This window comes from Acinonyx jubatus, chromosome C1 (genome assembly GCF_027475565.1).
Source record: "Acinonyx jubatus isolate Ajub_Pintada_27869175 chromosome C1, VMU_Ajub_asm_v1.0, whole genome shotgun sequence".
Taxonomy (NCBI): domain Eukaryota; kingdom Metazoa; phylum Chordata; class Mammalia; order Carnivora; family Felidae; genus Acinonyx; species Acinonyx jubatus.
Genome location: NC_069381.1, coordinates 95335152 through 95351596, shown reverse-complemented (window position 1 = coordinate 95351596; position 16445 = coordinate 95335152). Strand labels below are relative to the sequence as shown.

The following is a 16445-nucleotide window of genomic DNA, read 5'->3' as shown; positions in this document are numbered from 1 at the left end:
CATTATTTGCTCATTCTTTACCAGTATTTGTCTACTTAAAATATAGTGAATACTACCAAAACTAGCACCAGACTTATCTCCTATTATAGCTTATTTTCATTTTTAGTCACTTAAAGTTCCAATACCCATTTATGCGAACCTACCAAAATGCTACATTTGCATATTTTAAAAGGAAAGACTTAAAAGGCTATTTTCAACTACACTTCTAACCCTATTAGAATCAGTGTAAATAGGGGCGCCTGGGTGGCTCAGTCAGCTAAGCAGCCGACTTCGGCTCAGGTCACGATCTCACGGTCTGTGAGTTCGAGCCCCACGTCGGGCTCTGTGCTGACAGTTCAGAGCCTGGAGCCCGTTTCGGATTCTGTGTCTCCCTCTCTCTGACCCTCCCCCGTTTATGCTGTGTCTCTCTCTGTCTCAAAAATAAACGTTAAAAAATTAAAAAAAAAAAAAAAAAAAAAAAGAATCCGTGTAAATATACTGACAAGAGAATTGTCCTTTCACAATCAACATACACAAAGAAAGAAAAAGTAAGTGTTCTGTGAGCTTAAGCACTTTGTCTTAAATATTTAAAAATAGTAGTTCTCACATTTATTTAGGTGATGGAGTACCAGAACCATTTATGAAACATTTACATGTGTAATTTTTTAAAGAATATTTAATTTTAAGTATCTGGAGCTGGTATGATTAATAGGTTTCAATTCTTTAATAATAGTTCTAGAAGAAAATGTAAATTGAACCCATTTTCTGAAAACTGGAAACTAATTACTTCATTAATTCATCGTCATAAGCGAACTCACTCATCTTAGCAATCGTTTCTCCCTCTGCCTCCCCCAGAATGGCTATCCACAAAAGACACACAATACCAAGTGTTGGTGAGGATATGGAGAAACTGGACTCCTCATACACTGCACTGCCGGCGGGAACACAAGGTGCTGCGGCCACTTTGGAAAACGGTCTGGCAGGTTCTCAAATGGCTAAACACAGATGTACCACAGTGCTCAGCAATTCTGCTGCTAGGTATAGATCCAAGAGAACAGAAAACACATACTCACATACAAACTTGTATGACAGCGTCATGCGTAATAGTCAAGAAGGAGAACTGGTCACTTTCCTCCTGTATCATACTGTAGATTCCTTGAGTCTGGGGGCTAATATCTTTGCACTCCTCACAATGCTGTGGACACAAATGTCCATCAACTGGTGAATGGATGAACACAATGTGAAAGCCACACAGCGGAACATGATCCCACCCTGAAAAGGAATGAAGAGCTGATACTTTGCTCAGCCAATGCATGAACCTTGGAAACACGCTAAGTGGAAGAAGCCCAGACAGAAAAGGCCACATGTTGTAGAAACCCACACGAAATGCCCAGAAGAGGTCAACCGATAGGGACAAACAGATTACTGGTTGCCAGGGACTCGGCAAAGATAAGAACGGCAAGTTCTTGCTAGGGAACATCAGTCTCTTTGTGGGGTGGTAAAAAGTCTCCTGGAATTATAGGTCGGTGATAGCCACACAACTCTGTGGATGTACTAAAAGCACTGAATCGCACACTAGTAAAAGGTAAATTTTACTATATATAATTATAGCTCAATTTTTTAAAGTATCAAACAAACATACAAAAAGTACAGGTGGTAACACTTACAGAGACACTAAATGAAGCCTCTTTTAAATACTTTATCTATCATGAAACTTGCTCACCCATATGCCTGGTAAGTATGTGTTTATGACGTAAACATTTTTACTAAAAGTAACGTCACAACTAGTAACCCATAACTTTCACCACGTTTCAATGGACCCATCAAAAGTTTAGATTAAAAAAGACTTAAAAAGAAGTGCTGCAAATGAAAACAAAACCAAGTATGGGATTAAACCGATTACCCACACTGTTCCCTTAGGGTGGTTCACGAATCACTGGTAAATTTTGAGCACCGTCAAAGATCCCGATTCCAGACTGACTTACACAAGGCAAATGTCATAACTTTTTGACACCGATTTCTACCAACGAGTCACTGACTGTTTGTTTTTATTCTGTACCACAATAAATGTCTAAAACCTAATATTGAAGCTTTTGCCAGGTCTCAATTCTATCAATTCCCTTCTGGAAAAAAAAAAAAAAAATTTCTACAGGAACTCAGAACAACTGCATGTAATAACTTAAGATCTTACTAACTCAAATTAATATTACTGGAGGACTGTATGAATTATTACTACATTAAAATAATAATGTGTGAATTATTAATATACTAAAATAATCTTACTATTCCTACTACACAGAACAATTCACTTCAATCCTAGCAAAGTATACTGAATTGCCAAGCCAGCATCTGCCTTGGTCCAAAGTCAACAACTATTCTCCAAGCAGTTATTTCCACAGTATTGTGAGGAATACAAAGATATTAACCCCCAGATCCAAGGAATCTATAGTATAATACAGGAGGAAAGTGAGCAGGTAATATAAACTGGGGACAGACTATAAATGTTGAGAATCTTACAGTTTAACCTATATGAGGAAACCATTAAGGGATGTGAATCATCGACTCCTATGTTAGGCAAGCAGAGTACAGGTACAGGAAGACCAGCCGGGAGACTCACACAACAGTCCGGATGATAAGGATGGAGAATCTAAATTAAATAATGGCAGGGAAGGACAGATGAGGAAAGGCTCCTGCGTCTTATTTATAAGGTAGAACCAACGGGATTTGGGTGGCTGCATAGAGAGGAGGCAATGTCACTTAGAAGTTAAGGCTTGCTAGGATTTGAAAACACATTCCTGGGTTAGAGGTTTGGCCCTGACCCATTTCAGCTGTTGATGTCGGGCAAGGACTTCATGTCTACGGGTTTCCGTTTCCTCTGTAAAATGGAGATAATAATAGTGTCTACATGTCATAGGGTTGTTGTAAGGATTGAATACATGTAAAGCCTGCTACATAGAATGACAAGGTTAACCATAATCTCACAGACCATGACAGGAAATACAGGAAGAACTGTAAATGGGGATAAGCATGGAGATTAGCTAAGTATACTAGACTTCTGCTTGGGCCCCACAGACAGAATCTGTAAGTCTAGAGAATGGTGAATGCCACAACAGGATTTGTGGAAGTAAATTAAAATATAACAAAAAATTTCCAGCTATGAAAAGCCTTGAACACCATGCTACAGGATTTGGACTTAATAAAAAACCTACTGTCTCCTAAATATAGAGTTCGGAGTTTATCTACTGTATCGTGCTATTTATTTCCTAGGTGAGAAAACTAAGACGCGCAAAATGAAGAGACATCCCAAAAGTCACACCACTCATTGATATACATAGTATAAGCATGTTAATAGATTAAACGCTGGCTCTCTACTCCTCCCCATTCAACAGACAGCCGCATCTTCTGACGCCAATACCAGCCAAGTCCCCAAGACATGATGGTGAAGGCTGGAGTAAACAGATTTGGCTGTCCAGGGCGCCTGTTCACCTGGGCTGCTTTTAACCCTGGCAAAGTAGATATGTCACCACCAATTATCCCTTCATTCTCCTCAACTATATGGTCTACCTATTCCAGTATGATTCCAGCCATGGCAAATTCAATGGCACAGTCAAAGCTGAGAATGGCCAAACTTTTCCCCAACAGACAGCCCATCTCCTCTTCCAGGAGTGAGATCACACCAACATCAAATAGGGTGATGCTGGTGCTGAGTATGCGGTCGAGTCTTCACCACCATGGAGAAGGCTGGGGCTCACTTGAAGGGTGGGCCCAAGAGGGTCACCATCTCTGCCCCTTCTCCTGATGCTCCCATGTTTGTGATGGGCATGAACCACGAGAAGTATGGTAACTCTCTCAAGATTGTCAGCAATGCCTCTTGCACCACTAACAGCGTGGCTCCTCTGGCCAAGGCAATCTTGATAACTTTGGCAACATGGAAGGACTCATGACTCATGACTCCATGCCATCACTGCCACCCAGAAGACCATGGACGGCCACTCTGGAAAGCCGTGGCATGACAGCTCAGGGGCCACCCAGATCATCATCCCTGCTTCTACTGGCACTGCCACGGTGTAAGAAAGGTCATCCGTGAACTTAACAGGAAGCTCACAGGCATGGCCTTCTGTGTCCCTACCCCCAATGTGTCAGTCATGGATCTGAACTTCTACCTAGAAAAAGCTGCCAAACACCACGACATCAGCAAAGAGGGGAAGCAGGCACTAGAGGGCTCCTTTAAGGGCATCCTGGACTACACTGAGGACCAGGTTGTCACCTGCAACTTTAATAAGTGACACTTACTCTTCCACCTCTGATGCTGAGGCTGCATTGCTCTCAATGACTACTTTGTCAAGTTCCTTTCCAGATATGACAAATAAATTTGGCTCAGCTACCAGGTGGTGGGCCTTATGGTCCACATGGCCTCCAAGGAATAAGAGCCCCCTGGACCACCAGCCCCAGCAACAGCAAGAGGTAAAGAGAGGCCCTCAGCTGCTGGGGAGTCCTTGCACCAACTCATCCCCCAACACAGTGAGACTCTCCCGACCTCCACAGTTTCTAGCCCAGACCCCCTTGAAGAAGGGGAGGGGCTTGGGGAGTCCTACCTTGCCAAGTACCATCAATGAAGTATATTGTCCACAGCCAAAAAAAAAAAAAAAAATTAAATCTATTCATACTCTTCATTTGCTTAACAAAACTGAATCCTTAAATGAAACTTCCTTCTCTCTCCATCGTTATGGTAATGGAAAATTTGAAAGTACTGGCATAAAAATTAAAAGGATTTAATGTAATAAAGTAATGATGTTTATAACATAGGTTTTCAACAAATATCATTAAATCTCTTCTTTAAAAAATAAGCAAGTACAGAATTTTAGGAAAAATTATTTCACTGATGATATGATCAATTTTTATTTATCTTATTTTGAAATTAAAAGAATTTTTAGTATAGTTGACAAATTGTATGTTTTATTCTTTTTAAGTTTATTTATTTTTGAGAGACAGAGAAAGCGAGTGGGGGAGGGGCAGAGAGAGTGGGAGAGAGAATCCCAAACAGACCCCTACTTTAAGCACAGAGCTGATGTGGGACTCGAACTCCCAAACCGCAAGGTCAGGATCTAAGCCAAAACCAAGAGTCGGATGCTTAACCAACTGAGCCACCCAGGTACCCCAAGACATGACAAATTTTAAATATGAAAATGTGTCTTGAATGGTAATTTTAAAATTGTTTTAGTCAAGTAAATATATTTCCTAAAATACATGTTACAGAACTGTAACATTTGTTTTATTTTGAGAAATATAGTTACAGAGACAGTAACAGTTATAAGAAGCTTTCTTTCTGTAGTCCTAAGACCCCAGTACACAAAGACACTGTATGAATTAATGGAGTATCTAGAAGACTCTGTTGTAAATCTCTAAATGCCAATAATGACCACTACTTTTTTCTCTTTCCTTTTTCTTTTTATAATTTACTCCTTTCAGTGCATGCAGCCTTCCTTCTGGGTCCACTTCCGTACTAAGCTTCATATGCTTCTGCCAGAATGGTGCTTACCCAGACCAAAGCTTCTCTCTCAGTACTCAACAAGGCACCATTACTATATTCTGTACATAAAACATTTCAACTCTAATCAGAAGCAAAGCTATATGGGCAAAAAATAAGACCAGCCAATGGGCAAAAGTTTTTGTAGACATCATAACCAGAACAATATAATAAATTATATGCGATGTCAAGGCCCTCAGAATCCTAGCTTTTAGTTTAAAAATAAGTTATATTTTATAAAGAAGCTTGAATGCTTTAATGAAAGAATCTTCCAGATCCGTGGTATCATAAGAACTATCTTCATTTAGTTCTTGAATCAGAGTAAAAATATGTTTTTAATTTACTGCACACCATTAACATAAGAATAGGAATACCAAAGTTTATGAACTCTTTTGCAACCTAATTTAATCATACCCACACATGAATAAATGTTTGATTATTCTTGTTTTCATTTCAGACAAATTATATTGGACTTGATGTCCATAAAATTTTAAGATATTTCATTTTACTTCTAAGAAAACCCCATGTTGTGGTTTGCAACATCTCTCATTACTGAGGGAGAAAATTGCTGAGCCAAAAGAAACTAATTACAAAGAGATGAGGCAGTATAAAGAAATAATCTATGGGTATAAATTTTCAATTGTTGGTCCTGTAAGGGAAAATGGAACAGATTATTTTAAGTACTCAACAGTGAACTTTTAGCCTAAGTAGGCCATCCTCCTGACTACCATCTATTCAAGCAAAGGAGGAGGACTTTTAGGACAAGAAAGCCTGCCTTTTCTTACCGAAGACCACGACAGGAAGGGTCAGCAGCACTTTACTTTGCATTTAAATGGTCCTACAACTAAACTGGGCCAAGAAGCATCCTGATAGAAAAACTGTTAAAAACTGATCGATTTTACCTGAAAGAATTCAAACAAGAACTGAACAAAAACAAAAAAACCCGTTTCATAACAGACATGAAGTGCCAATTGGAAATTCTATTTACATACACCCAAGTGAAATTTACTTTATTGAAATAACATTTTTCACTAATTCCAAGTGCCAAGACATGTAATGCTAATCTGAGAATGCAGACTCTATGAGTTAACCAATTATTTTTTGGGAGTGACCTTGGTATGACTTACCACAACAAAATCAACTTTTCAGTAACACAGATGGTAGACCAGACACTGCCAATGTTTTAAGCTTGGAAAATGCTTTTAATTTTTTTTTTATTTCCCCATGCTGTGCTTACTGCTTTACATATGTCTCTGACTGCCAAAGAATTGTTAACTAATCGGCATGAGATTCATTTTGTTAGTACACAGCTGGGTACTTTAGTCATATAACATCTGCTTCTCAACCTATCTTCTGCCTTTGCTTCATCTACCTCAAAACGGTTTCTAAAAGTTGTCACATTAAAGCATATATGCCTCCCAATATTTGGAAGTTGAACCCGATCATCATCGCTATGTGTATTATTATTTTCCAAAATTATCAGTGGCTTCTGAATAACTAAAAACCATTCAGCAAACCTAAGTTGTGGAAAATCTGGCATTAACATCAATTTGTAAAACATAGTGGAGCCAAAGAATGAAGCTTAATAAGAGTCATGCAATAAACAGAGGTGCCTGGGTGGCTCAGTCGGTTGGGCGGCCAACTTCCGCTCAGGTCATGATCTCATGGTTCATGGGTTTGAGCCCTGTGTCGGGCTCTGTGCTGACAGCTCGGAGCCTGGAGCCTGCTTCGGAATCTGTGACTCCCCCTCTCTCTCTGCCCGCTTCCCAGCTCATGCTCTGTCTCTGTCTCTCAAAAAATAAATAAACGTTAAAAAAAAAAAATTTTTTTTTTAAAGTCATGCAATAAACAGACATTATTCTTTGCATATATATCTCTAAGCTCTCTGAGTGAAGCTCTAATGGAAAAACAACTGAAGCTTCAAAATGTGAATATTAAAAAGAAAAAATTATATGATGTACACACAGGAAAGAACATTCTGCATTCTGCATTCAAGGCTCAGATCTTCTGTACACTTTACTTTTTAACATAGAGGGACTAATTAACCAGTCCCTGAGTCACTTCAGATGAGTGATACTCCAGCAGCCTACCAACACACAGAAAGGTGAGGCTCAAACATAGACATTCAACTCACGTTGCACACTATTCCAAGTGTTTGTTTTCAAATGGGTTGGAAGTCAATGAATATCTCTGTATAGGAATAACGTATGAGGGTAGTTAGATCTCAGGTCAGGCTCCAAAATGTGAATGAAGTAGAGACCTAATGACGGTATATAATACAAACACCCTTCCTACCACTGTCTGTAGAGCAAACTCTGCTCTAGAAATGAGCAGAATGAGCACGACAGACACGTCCCCCCTCACCTGCAAAGCAGAAGGAGCTCCACAGTCCAGTTTCCCTTTCCTCCCCCATCAGCCAAAAACCAACAGGATGAGCAGGTGGAAGGAGGTCTAATAATTGTAAAAAATTCCAACACCAAGAAGCTGGGTGGTAGGAGGCAGAACTAAAGAAGATCCTGTTGTTCTGAGTCCGATGAGGGGGGCAGGGGAAGTCCCAAACATAAGATACTAAGGGAGAAGTAGTGACTTTGGGAACACCACCAACTTCGGGCTGTGGAAGCTGAAGCTTTTGGTCTCTCTCAAAAAACAGCAACACCTCAAACCACCCAAAGGACTCCAATGACGCTATAAGGTTGTGTTGCTGTCTGTCTAGGGGTAATTGTCGTCCATCTGGCTTTTGTTGTTTGGTGTGTTGGCTGGGGGAGGTGGGCGGTGGGGGTAAGGGACGCAGTCAGAAGCTGTAGCAGCTTTTTGTAAGAGTGGATAAGCCAACGAGATCAGAAAAATGACTGAAAAGCTGTTTTGCGAAACGTTAGCACCTAGATAATTCTAGAAGGACAAGAAGAACATAGCGGATCTGCTCTTGGCCTTACCTTGAGAGGGATTAAAAGTGAGCACACTCACTTGTTCACTGCCTCAGCCTAATGAGGTGACAAGCACACCTGGTGACTGTTTTCGGTGCTCTGTCCTCACGCATAGCAGCAACCCAACTACTGGCGGAACGTAGGACAGTTTTATGGGAGGGACCGGTGTGCTCGTCCCTTGTGGAGGTGAAAGATGAAGAATGATTACTGGTCTGAGGCCCATCCCATCCCCCCATGTCACAGTCGTCCTCATAGCTGGGGTCATGGCGGGGCTGTGGCTAGGAGAGCAGTTAGCTATTACTGTGGTCCACGCCTCCTCGCTTTCTCCAGCTCTTGACATGATGCGGGAGACTTCAGAGATACCCTGCCACTATGAGAAAAAGAAACTTAAGTCACTGAAGACGATTCGCCAGACTTATGTGAAGCCATTTAAAATCTTTCTTTGCTTGAACCTTTGTTAGTCGGTCTTTCTTTTGCCCATAGCTAAATATAGCGCGATCCGATACGACTGCCATCTATAAAGCAGCACCATAAAACCCTCTTTCTACATTATTTTGATTCTCGCTGCAATCGCCTGAAGTAGGCAGTGTTATTAGCCACATTTTTCAAAAGGGAAAACAGATTTATGGAGATGATCAAACTTGCCAACAGTTGGTGAAATGGCAAATTAGAATTTAAACCCAGATCTGTCTGAGGTCCAAGTCCATGTTCTTTCTGCTACCTTGATGCCCACCATCAACTGCTCCATCCTTATGACTGAGGAAGCAGCGAGGTCAAAGGAAATCGCCAGAGACTAGAGTCAAACCAGGCCTGGGTTTAAATCCTGACTCTACTACTTACTAACTATATATCACTGGGCAAATCAACTTCAGTTTTCTGAAGTATAAAATGGAGAGAATAACATGTCCTTCCAAAATTGTTGCGGCAATTGAATTCATTCGGGTGTTTCCAAAATAACTAAGCATGTTCCCTGGCATATGAGATGTTCAAACTTCAGTTTCCCTTCCCCCTCTCCGTTCTATCATTTAAGTGCTCTGCGCAAAGCATGGAGAGAGAGAGAAAGAGAGAAAAGAGTCCATTTGTGTTCTCACAAAGCTCATGGCCTAGGGAGGTGACAAATAATGCCATACAGTCATCTTAGAGGCTTACGTACGATGCTGGGAAACACAGAAGAGGAGAGATCAAGAAGTGACTGGAGGAAATGACCTCTGAACAGGCTTAAAGGAGCTTGCCCAGCCATGAGAAAGGGCGGGGCAACAAGCACAAGAGTGCTCTAGGCAGAGGGAACAGTCTGTGCAAAGCCACAGAGGGAAGAGAAAACAAGATATACTTCAGCAACTACAAGTCATTCAATATAACTGGGGCTCATCGAAGAGTGACCAGAGAAGGGGCTCGAGAGTTAGGCAAGGAACAGACTACAAAAATCCTTATACAGGGGCACCTGGGTGGCTCAGTTGAGCGTCTGACTTTGACTCAGGTCATGATCTCCCAGTTCATGAGATCAAGCCACCACCCACCCCTCCTTCACGCTCTCTGCTCTCAGAACAGAGCGTGGTTTGGATTCCTTCTCTCCCTCTCTCTCTGCCCAACCCCACCCCACTCTCACAAACGTACGTACTCCCTCAAAAATAAATAAATATTTTAAAAATATTAAAAAAAAAAGTCCTTATATAAAAAAGGATGATTGCCAGTGAAGGTCGAGGGGGTATACTGAAGAAAGATCCCCCCCACCCCGCCGCAAAAGTCGTATACAAAGAGAAAGTAAGGAGACAAGCCTCTGAGCTTCTGAACTATTAACCATGCCACTCTAAATACAAGTTACAAAAAAAAAAAAAAAAAGATTAATTCTATACATTTTTGGACTGAAAAAGTAAGTGAATATATGGAATACATATGTATTCAATATATACAAAGGTAGTAAACAGATAGTCCTGCCAGTGGCAGACCTGGTTAAATAAGTGAATGAAAAATCAAGTAATCTCTAAATTCTTCCTTCTTTTCCTGTCTACTACCTGAGGGGGAAAAAAATCTGAAAAACACAAATTAATTTCAAGATAATGAGATGGGCGAGAAAGAGAAAGAAGGGAGGAAAGCAAGGGTCTAGAAAAATCAAGTTATTTAGCTAGTTATGAATGAAGGAAGTAGTAATCCACTTAAAATGGAACAGATGCTTGCTCTAATTCCAACTCTACTATTCTTATTAAACATTAATAAATAAGGACAAGTTGAATTTCAAGCTTGTAAAGATTAAAAAAGAAATATTAAAATTTAAGCAATACTAACATTAAGCAATAGTTATGTAAAGTTACATTAAAAAAAAAAAAAAGTATTGTAAAAAGTAGGCCAAGCATGGGACTGGGGAGAAAAAACATCAAAGGAATTAGATTTCTAAGACTGTTACTTTTCATTTCTTTATTTTACTTTTTTAAATGTTTATTTTTGACAGAGAGACAGAGACAGAGAGACAGAGTGCAAATGGGGTAGGGGCAGAGAGAGAGGGAGACACAGAATCTGAAGCAGGCTCTAGGCTCTGAGCTCAAACTTCTGAAGGGTGAGATCATGACCAGAGCCAAAGTCAGATGCTTAATGGACTGAGCAACCCAGCACCCCCCCCCCCTTAATTACTTTATTTTAAAACAGCCTTAAAATATTTGCTACAATATTGTTTTTATTCTTATTTGAATTCTTTGTCAATGCTATGTTCAAATGACTACAGATGCATCCTCACAAAAACCTGGAATGTCTTAGGGGGAAAAGGAAGACCTTTTCTTTTTGTGTATTACATACACACCCACACAAGTTACTTCACTCTGGGAGTAGAGACTGAATAAAACATAGTATGTAATTCATCTAGTCAAAGTAACTACCAGACTGATAATAATCAGTACCTTTCCAAGGAGCAGTTTGGAGTGCAGACCTGCAGCACAACAAAATGGGCTTTCCACTGCTTTTTAAATAAAAATTTTTTTAAAAAAGATTCAGAATTTTAAGAGTGACCTTGCTTTAATATAACTTGTACAACTACAATTCCGCCCCCAAAGTGTTTCAACAAAACAACAGCAACAACAACAACAAAAGGATGTTTATTAAAGGACTACCACAAAGGGGGAAAAGTACTGTTTCACATTCCCTTTGAAGTAGTAACATTATTACCCAGATCAACAGTTAAGTAACATCTTTTCCATTTTAAGTAAATGAAAAAGTTACCACCACTCCCTAATAGCCTAGCTTTTCATTTTGAATATTTTAAACCTCCTTGCTAACCTATGGATTAATTCATTAATCACTTGTAAATAAAAACACAGAATAAAAATAACTTAGGCTTTAAATATACGAGCTGCTGTGTAGAATCTTTACCCTTCTTATAAACCAACTGGCCATGAGAGAAATCTGCTTTTAACTCATTAAGGTTTTCATGTCCTAATTTGGTTCTCTACACATAACAAAATTTAATACAGAAGGCAATTACATGATTTCACTTAAATAAAAGTACATATTTTGCCAACATGCTGGAATTACAGAGAGCTTTAATGAGAAGAAAATTATTGCTTTTTAGACTTTTTTCTGATCAAACTATAATTTCTGTAAATCTACAAAATAGTTTACATTATTCTATAAGAATTCTAATTATTCATCATTTTGAATTGCTCAGATATTAAATAATTCATCTGACATCAGCTGTCACAAAATGCACATGTTTATATGCATGCTTTTCAACAAGCATTATTTCCAAACACTTAATTCAATCCCCACACTCACTGTGACAAATATGAGGCACTTAAAGATTTATGGGGCTCTTGGGTGGCTCAGTCAGTTAAGCATCCAGCTCTTGATTTTGGCTCAGGTCAGGGTCCCGGAGTTGTGAGACTGAGCCCCGTGTGGGGCTGGCGTGCTGATATGGGATTCTCTCCCTCTCTTTTTGCCCTTCCCCTGCTCTTTCTGAATTACTTTTTCAAAGAACTAAAAAGACACTGGAAGATGCAGAGTGATAACCAGGTGCTATTTGCATTTCCAAAATCCATGACTTAAGAAAGATCAATCCAAAATATCAGAACATCATTTGCTACGTGTCACGGAATGGTTAAGTGGGATGCCAGAAAAAGTTAAAATCCCATGGAGTTTTTCTTTGCTCTCCTTTTTCCACCCGGTGAATATTTATATTCTAGCCTTCTGTAATATTTCAAACCTTAGATATTTAAATATAAAGACCTCCCTCCACACATCAACTACGTTTAATTCCTCTCTGTAACACCAGCACCTTGCACAGTGGCTGACGAATGGTAAGCACTCAAAAAATGTTTATTAAATAAATGGGTGAGTGACTGAACCAAGAATGAAAGAATAAATAACTAAATGATATGACTATCTAATAACATGTTACAGAGAATCATACCATTAATTCTTTTCAGGTAATAAATCACTCCTCTAAATTGTCCTTAATTTCTGAAGGCCTCCATTTACAAAATTCATATGCACATTCTCAAATGTTTCAAGTAGGCTGGCAACTGTGAAAATAGAGACACTTCCAAATTTACACATTAATATTTTTGAGAGTCAAGTGGAAGGAAAGAGAGAAAGTGAGTATCACTGTAATTCAGAATGAAAATAAGCTATTATAATTATTATACTGAAGGTCAGAATTTATTTAGCTATTTAAAAGTCAGTCAAGAATAATCATTTTGGGTGAAACTCAATGAAACAGAAAACCAAAGAGGCTATTACCATGAACAAATGCTTATTAAATGCCCATTATGTATAGGGCACTATCATAACACTAAAAGCTCATTTTCCTTGAGGAAGAAGAATTTAGAACTTCAAACCTGTGTTCTAAAATGTGTAAGACATGCTGTCCTTGGAAATTCAGCACCAAGAATTTTACAAGTGAATATCCAAGAAGAGAGTGAACTACTTATCAAAATAGTATGTGAATTTCAATGTCAGTAGGCTTGGTTTTCAAAACATACATGTCGCATAACACCAACTACTGCAGCTATGAAAATCAAAAGTGATGCAGTAAATGCCTTAAAGATAAAACTTCACAAGAATAAAACACAGAAGACTTATGGGTGAAAAATGGTTTGGAGACAGGGGCGCCTGGGTGGCTCCCAAGGTTAAGTGTCTGACTTTGGCTCAGGTCAGGATCTCACAGTTCATGAGTTTGAGCCCTGCGTCGGGCTCTGTGCTGACAGCTCAGAGCCTGGAGCCTGTTTCGGATTCTGTGTCTCCCTCTCCCTCTGCCCCTACTCCACTCATACGCTCACTCGCTTTCTCTCTCTTTCACAAGTAAATAAGCATTAAAAAATTTTTAAATGGTTTGGAGACATAATGGTAAAACAAAACCTAATACACTAATCTTACTTAAAAAAAAAACAGTATTATTAAAAATACTTTTGTAGTATGTATGTAGTATGTAGTATGAATGCAAGAACTTTCCTTCCTTGTCCGTTTTGTTTACTTCTACCATAGCACTGTGCCTGACAGAGTAGGTATACAATAAATATTTGTTGAATGAAAATGGAAAAATGTCAATAAGGCAGGACCCTGGTCTTCAAACACCTTACTAAGGAGATATTGAATTACTAATCACAACTCAGCATTAACCAGTGCTAAAATAGAGTATGTCAGAGAAACATAGAGTATAGAGCATACTGTCAGGAAATGCCTCCAAGAGGTGAGCGAACCTGAAAGAGAGCCGAATTAACTAAGAAAATGAGGGAAGAAAGTCATACTATTGTTTTCATTCCATAAACATTTAGAAAACATGACTGAAAGTACCGGTAGGTGAAAAATCAGAGGGCCTATTCAGGGACATGCAAGCAGAACAGAATGGCTAAATTAGGGGCATATTGGGGAGGTATAATGAAACATGAAAATTTATTGTCATTGATAAAATATATTATACTCTACAAAGGCAAAGACCTCTTTTTTTTTTTTTTTTTTTACTACTTGTGGGAGGCTATAACTTATCTCCTCCTTTTATTCACACCTCTTGAAATGTGATTTTATAGCTCTTTCCGTTAAAAAAAAAAAAAAAAAAAAAGGAGTCCTTTATTCCATCTGTTGGATTTCAGCCAACCTTGTGACTTGCTTTTGCTAACAGAATATAGCAAAAGCAACAGTGTGCTAGTTCCAAATGTAAGCTTCAAAAATCTTGTATGCTTCCACTCTCTCTTGGAACACTGTTGCTGCCATGAAAAGCCTAGTCTAGCCTATTGAATGATGGGAGATACACAGCCCAGTCAATTCCCTTTGCCTTAGACCAGGGATCAGCAAACTCTTTCTGTAAGGGACAGACAGTGAACACTTTAGCTTTTAAGGGCCATATAGAATCTGTCACATATTCCTCTTTTTTTTTTTTAGTTTACAATCTTTATATCTTCAAAAATATAAACAACATTCTTAGCTTAGGGACCATGCAAAGATTTCCAACCCCTGCCTTAGATGACGCCCAACCAACTCCCAGAAGCACAACTGTCTAGCTGACTATAAATGCATGACAGCCCAGCCAAGACCAAAAGGACCTCACTCACAACAAGCCCAGTACAAATTGTCGACCGAGAATCACGAACTAAATAAATGGTTGTTTCTTGCCACTATGTTCTGAGGGGCGAGTTAATCATTAAAAGCTTACAGATATACTACTCCAGCTGTAATGCCTACAACAGTACCGGCCACTTAGTAGAGACATTCACTAAATACCCAGGAAATAAAATAATGAATCGGTAGAATTACAGGAGTCAGAACATGACATTTTATGCCAGGTTTTGCAAACTCAAAGGTCCACAGGAGCTAGACAAGTAAGTTATCAGTACAGAGAACAGATTTGAAAGCAGTGGAAGGGACACCACACCAAGAGGCTAGGAAAACACCTGGGAGGCCACAGACAGTCTAGGTGAGGACAAAGGCAGTAGGAATGGAAAGGGAAAACAAGGAACAAAGTCAAAACTACCTGAGGTAGAAGCAAAAGATTTTCGGCAGAGACTGTCCAACTGGATGAGAATTCAAGATCTAAGTATATGTCGTCTGCAAGTAACATACTTTAGATTCAAAGAAATATACTTTTGCATAAATGGTGCTGGGGCAATGGGATACCCACTTGCAAAAAGATGGGTTTGAATCTTTCTTACTCCATACACAAAAATTGACTCAGATCACAGACCTAAATGTAAGAACTAAATTCTAAAACTCTTACAGGAAAATATAGGAGTACATCTTTGAGATCTTGAATTAGCCAATGATTTCTTAAATATGGCACCAAAAGCACAGGATAAAAGACAAAATTGATAAACTGAACTTAATGCAAACTAAAGTCTTTTGTACTTCAAGACACCATTCAATGGCTAGAATCAACAACACAAGAAACAACAGGTGTTGACAAGGATGCAGAGAAAGGAGAACCCTCTTGCACTGTTGGTGGGAATGCAAACTGATATAGCCGCTCTGGAGAACAGTATGAAGGTTCCTCAGAAAGCTAAAATAGGGGCATCTGGGTGGCTCAGTCGGCTGAACATCTGACTTCGGCTCAGGTTATGAGCTCACAGTTCATGAGTTTGAGCATCACATCGAGCTTGCTGCTGTCAGACTGCCAGCACAGAGCCCACTTTGGATCCTCCATCTCCCACTCTCTACCCCTCCCCTGCTTGTGCTCTACCAAAAATAAGCATACATTAAAAAAAAAAAAAAAAAGCTAAAAATAGAACTACCCTATGATCCAGAAATTGCACTATTAGGTATTTACCCAAGGGATACAAAAATACAGATTTGAAGGGATACATGCACCCCATGTTTACAGCAGCATTATCAACAATAACCAAATTATGGAGCGAGCCCAAATGTCCATCGACTGATGAATGGATAAAGAAAATGTGGTGTATATATATGCAACGGAATATTACTCAGCCATCAAAAGGAATGAAATCTTGCCATTTGCAATGGCGTGGATGGAGCTAGAATGTATTATGCTAAGTGAAATAAGTCCATCAGAGAAAGACAAATACCGTATGATTTCACTCACA

General features: G+C 39.2%; 1 protein-coding gene and 1 pseudogene across 2 annotated transcripts in view; one reads left to right on the top strand and one right to left on the bottom strand.

Moving 5' to 3' along the window:
• The window catches only part of MAGI3 (membrane associated guanylate kinase, WW and PDZ domain containing 3), a 244627-nt gene that overhangs the window by 178454 nt on the left and 49728 nt on the right, over positions 1-16445 (bottom strand). The gene's annotated exons all lie outside the window — the stretch shown is intronic.
• Positions 3588-4284, top strand: LOC128313957 (glyceraldehyde-3-phosphate dehydrogenase-like; annotated as a pseudogene).